Genomic DNA, 5,000 nt, shown 5'->3' with positions numbered 1-5,000 from the left:
GCTGCAGCCTCTGTCGACCATAGCACCCAATCTCCAGTGGCTCTGCCGCACGAAGCCGTGGACCGGCAATGACGCCACCCGCACCCGTTCGTGCACCACCCCAACCGCCAAACTCGCACCTCCAGCGGATGAACGGCGGACGTTTCCCGCACTCGTAAAGTGCAATCCACCCCTATAACTTGCGTTTCATGAAGAGTTATTTCCAATATGCGACATTCCCGCTGTCCGTATACATGAGCCGCGACCTGTACCACTTACGAGCGAGAGACGCGATCGCGTTGCTCACTGTACGGCGTCCGATACCGAGCCATCAGCATGTCGGTCCCCATGCGCGTTGCACTCGCACTCGCAGTCGCAAAAACGTGGGGCAAATATATTACGCGGAAGAGTTATAACAGACCGAGCCCCACTGCATGGGGGGAGTCTTTGTCACTAATGTACACAGATGGAACATTTTGGACTGGAACCAGATTACCCGTACACACGGCGCTGATTAGTAATCAATGCAGAGCCATCAAACTACAGCAAATATACACAACTGTCCGTATACATGCTGAAAGAGTCTGCCCAAAATGGGAACCACACGTCAGCCAGACACTCTGATCACGCACCACTCTCTGCTTCTAACAGGCGCACATACAATATGTAAGCACCAGCATGGAACAACATCCAGTGCATCTTCTCCGCCACATTACACAATCCACACTATCACAACCAGACCAGGAGGTCCGTGCGGAAAATACAATATCCCAGCCTTTCGACATCCACCATTGCGCAGACCAGGCACCAACACCCACACATGTCCTATACAACGGTGCACCCAACATCACAATAGTACCTCCTGTCACAGCGCACAAACAATGACATGAGTCAAAGACACAGGTCTCACACAAGCATAGAATTGGAGCGCCGCCTCTAATAAGCCAAAGGTGCATCCTGACGTGACAAATCTGATCATGTCACAAGCATTCACTTACTATAATCACTATCAACGAACCTGCCGCCCCCGCCCCCCCCCCCCCCTACACCTTTCCGTACAACAACGTGTAACCTAACCTAACCTAACCTAACCTATGTTGTACCTTAACCTAACCTATGTTGTACCTTAACCTAACCTATGTTGTACCTTAACCTAACCTATGTTGTACCTTAACCTAACCTATGTTGTACCTTAACCTAACCTATGTTGTACCTTAACCTAACCTATGTTGTACCTTAACCTAACCTATGTTGTACCTTAACCTAACCCATGTTGTACCTTAACCTAACCCATGTTGTACCTTAACCTAACCCATGTTGTACCTTAACCTAACCCATGTTGTACCTTAACCTAACCCATGTTGTACCTTAACCTAACCCATGTTGTGCCTCAACCTAACCCATGTTGTGCCTCAACCTAACCCATGTTGTGCCTCAACCTAACCCATGTTGTGCCTTAACCTAACCCATGTTGTGCCTCAACCTAACCCATGTTGTGCCTTAACCTAACCCATGTTGTGCCTTAACCTAACCCATGTTGTGCCTTAACCTAACCCATGTTGTGCCTTAACCTAACCCATGTTGTGCCTTAACCTAACCCATGTTGTGCCTTAACCTAACCCATGTTGTGCCTTAACCTAACCCATGTTGTGCCTTAACCTAACCCATGTTGTCGCCTTAACGTAACCCACGTTGTCGCCTAAACCTGCTCTGTAATTGTTATACGACTCGTTCAATTACTGTAGTGTTGCCCACCCGCAACCCTCGCAATATAGTTCGCTACTCGCACTGCCCGCACCCCTGTGTATCGCTTCATGTTAAACACCTTGCAAGTCTTGCTCACTTTCCACATGCTCCTGCTGTACACTGTAATGTGGATGGCAGCAGGACGTACATGCCGCCCCTCCCCACGTCCCCACCTTGCCCCCTGCCTTCGCAAGCTGGTTGGTGAGAAGTTTGCATGTTCAATGCCCTTCGCATGCGACGTACTCAGGCTACGTTGTGGTGCGGCCTGTGTCAACTGTCCGCTGATGTCGTACGCGTGAACCACAATCTGTACTGCACATTCGTCCTTATGTACTGAATGATACATCGTGGCACATGTGTGACCGCACAACGACTGCGCCCAAAAACGGCGGACCATACAGTGCAAATATTGTGCACGCAGCTACGTGTCGTCTCCCTATGAGAGCTGGATTGCAGTGTGGTACGCCATAGAGACGTGTGGGAGGAACGGACGCCGTGGATGGCGATCAGCATGAGCTGTCTGTTGATGTATTCGGACCTAGTCGTCTCTCCTCACACACCGTGATGGCATGGTGCACCGCGTTCCATATCTGCGACATGCTACAGAGGCCGGTTGACAGTCGTTCGAGCAATGGACATCGCATACGTACGGGGGCCACCTTCCACGTATTGTCTAGGCGTGCACATTTTGTTGCGTGTATGTGGGCAGACGTAGTGTGGCGTGACACCTGACACAGGCATGCAATAATCGTTGAAGTTGCAAATGGCGATGGACGCCTGCGTTTTCTGGTGAAGTTACGCAAATGAACAAATGGTAACCTGTTGTGGTGCGGTTGTTCTCGCTAGGGGTGAATCGGTGATGGCGACGATAGGTTGAGGTACTAACCGGTTGTTCCAGCGATACCCACCATGCCGACGAAACTGAACGGCATCTGGGTGTGAAGCGATACGCGGCGGTGGCTGGGTGGGACCGTCCCCGGCCGGTGAGGGGGCGCCTCCCGGCGTGCTGGCCGCGCGGTGCGTGGGCGCACGCGCTACAGCCGGCTGGTGGGGGCGGCCAGTGGCAGGCGCGCCGGCCGACGGACGCGGCAGGCGTCGCAGCTGCGCGCCGGCGCACCCTGCGCGCGGCGCCGTGCGGCCAAAGTAGGTCCTCGCGGGCCCGGTGCGAAGCGCGGTGGACATCTTCAGTGTGCTGGTCCGATTGAGGACTGTGTGCGTTGAGGATGCGCCGCCGCCCGGCGCTCGGCGCCGCGACGCCGTCTGCTGCTCGGTCGCCCCAGCGGTTCTCGCTGGTGGTTTGTATCGCAGCTGTGCGGATGTGTTGGCGCGTGCGCTGTGCTGGGAGAGTTCGCTTCGGCACCCAAGTGGGGCTTTTGTCCTTCTGTGGCGCTGGCGTTGGAGCTGCCGGTCACCGTAGGTGGCGCGTGTTGTCTCCCGCCGGCAATGCCACGACAGCACGCTCCCGGGCCTCTGTCGGCAGCGGCAAGCTCAGTTGGGAGCACGGGTGGTCGCACCGAAAGCGTCTACTCGCCTAACTCCGGGCGATTGCGCCTCTCTCGAACCCGACCAAGTACTTGGGACGGCGCTGCGCGCCGCCGGGACCTGAGAGGGTTTCGAGGTGTATTGTGCAGGGGAGCTCAGCCTCCTCCTGTTTGCAGAATGATTGAGCGGACGCTTGCGTGTTCGCGCGGGCCCCCGGGACACACTCCCGGGCGGCCGGCTGCTCAGCTCTAGTTGACGCAGCTCCCTGGTTGATCCTGCCAGTAGTCATATGCTTGTCTCAAAGATTAAGCCATGCATGTCTCAGTACAAGCCGCATTAAGGTGAAACCGCGAATGGCTCATTAAATCAGTTATGGTTCCTTAGATCGTACCCACGTTACTTGGATAACTGTGGTAATTCTAGAGCTAATACATGCAAACAGAGTCCCGACCAGAGATGGAAGGGACGCTTTTATTAGATCAAAACCAATCGGTCGGCTCGTCCGGTCCGTTTGCCTTGGTGACTCTGAATAACTTTGGGCTGATCGCACGGTCCTCGTACCGGCGACGCATCTTTCAAATGTCTGCCTTATCAACTGTCGATGGTAGGTTCTGCGCCTACCATGGTTGTAACGGGTAACGGGGAATCAGGGTTCGATTCCGGAGAGGGAGCCTGAGAAACGGCTACCACATCCAAGGAAGGCAGCAGGCGCGCAAATTACCCACTCCCGGCACGGGGAGGTAGTGACGAAAAATAACGATACGGGACTCATCCGAGGCCCCGTAATCGGAATGAGTACACTTTAAATCCTTTAACGAGTATCTATTGGAGGGCAAGTCTGGTGCCAGCAGCCGCGGTAATTCCAGCTCCAATAGCGTATATTAAAGTTGTTGCGGTTAAAAAGCTCGTAGTTGGATTTGTGTCCCACGCTGTTGGTTCACCGCCCGTCGGTGTTTAACTGGCATGTATCGTGGGACGTCCTGCCGGTGGGGCGAGCTGAAGGCGTGCGACCGCCTCGTGCGTGCTCGTGCGTCCCGAGGCGGACCCCGTTGAAATCCTACCAGGGTGCTCTTTATTGAGTGTCTCGGTGGGCCGGCACGTTTACTTTGAACAAATTAGAGTGCTTAAAGCAGGCAAGCCCGCCTGAATACTGTGTGCATGGAATAATGGAATAGGACCTCGGTTCTATTTTGTTGGTTTTCGGAACCCGAGGTAATGATTAATAGGGACAGGCGGGGGCATTCGTATTGCGACGTTAGAGGTGAAATTCTTGGATCGTCGCAAGACGAACAGAAGCGAAAGCATTTGCCAAGTATGTTTTCATTAATCAAGAACGAAAGTTAGAGGTTCGAAGGCGATCAGATACCGCCCTAGTTCTAACCATAAACGATGCCAGCCAGCGATCCGCCGCAGTTCCTCCGATGACTCGGCGGGCAGCCTCCGGGAAACCAAAGCTTTTGGGTTCCGGGGGAAGTATGGTTGCAAAGCTGAAACTTAAAGGAATTGACGGAAGGGCACCACCAGGAGTGGAGCCTGCGGCTTAATTTGACTCAACACGGGAAACCTCACCAGGCCCGGACACCGGAAGGATTGACAGATTGATAGCTCTTTCTTGATTCGGTGGGTGGTGGTGCATGGCCGTTCTTAGTTGGTGGAGCGATTTGTCTGGTTAATTCCGATAACGAACGAGACTCTAGCCTGCTAACTAGTCGCGTGACATCCTTCGTGCTGTCAGCGATTACTTTTCTTCTTAGAGGGACAGGCGGCTTCTAGCCGCACGAGATTGAGCAATA

At 53.9% G+C, this 5,000-nt stretch overlaps 1 non-coding gene across 1 annotated transcript in view; it reads left to right on the top strand.

The window, feature by feature from the left end:
• Positions 1–3,469: 3,469 nt before the first annotated feature.
• The window catches only part of LOC124744160, a 1,909-nt gene continuing 378 nt past the window's right edge, over positions 3,470–5,000 (top strand). Inside the window, exon 1 of the ribosomal RNA XR_007010651.1 lies at positions 3,470–5,000. This exon is cut by the window's right edge and continues 378 nt beyond it. This is a non-coding gene — a ribosomal RNA (small subunit ribosomal RNA).

This window comes from Schistocerca piceifrons, unplaced genomic scaffold, assembly GCF_021461385.2.
Source record: "Schistocerca piceifrons isolate TAMUIC-IGC-003096 unplaced genomic scaffold, iqSchPice1.1 HiC_scaffold_278, whole genome shotgun sequence".
Taxonomy (NCBI): Eukaryota; Metazoa; Arthropoda; class Insecta; order Orthoptera; family Acrididae; genus Schistocerca; species Schistocerca piceifrons.
This window is presented reverse-complemented; position numbering and strand designations above follow the sequence as displayed.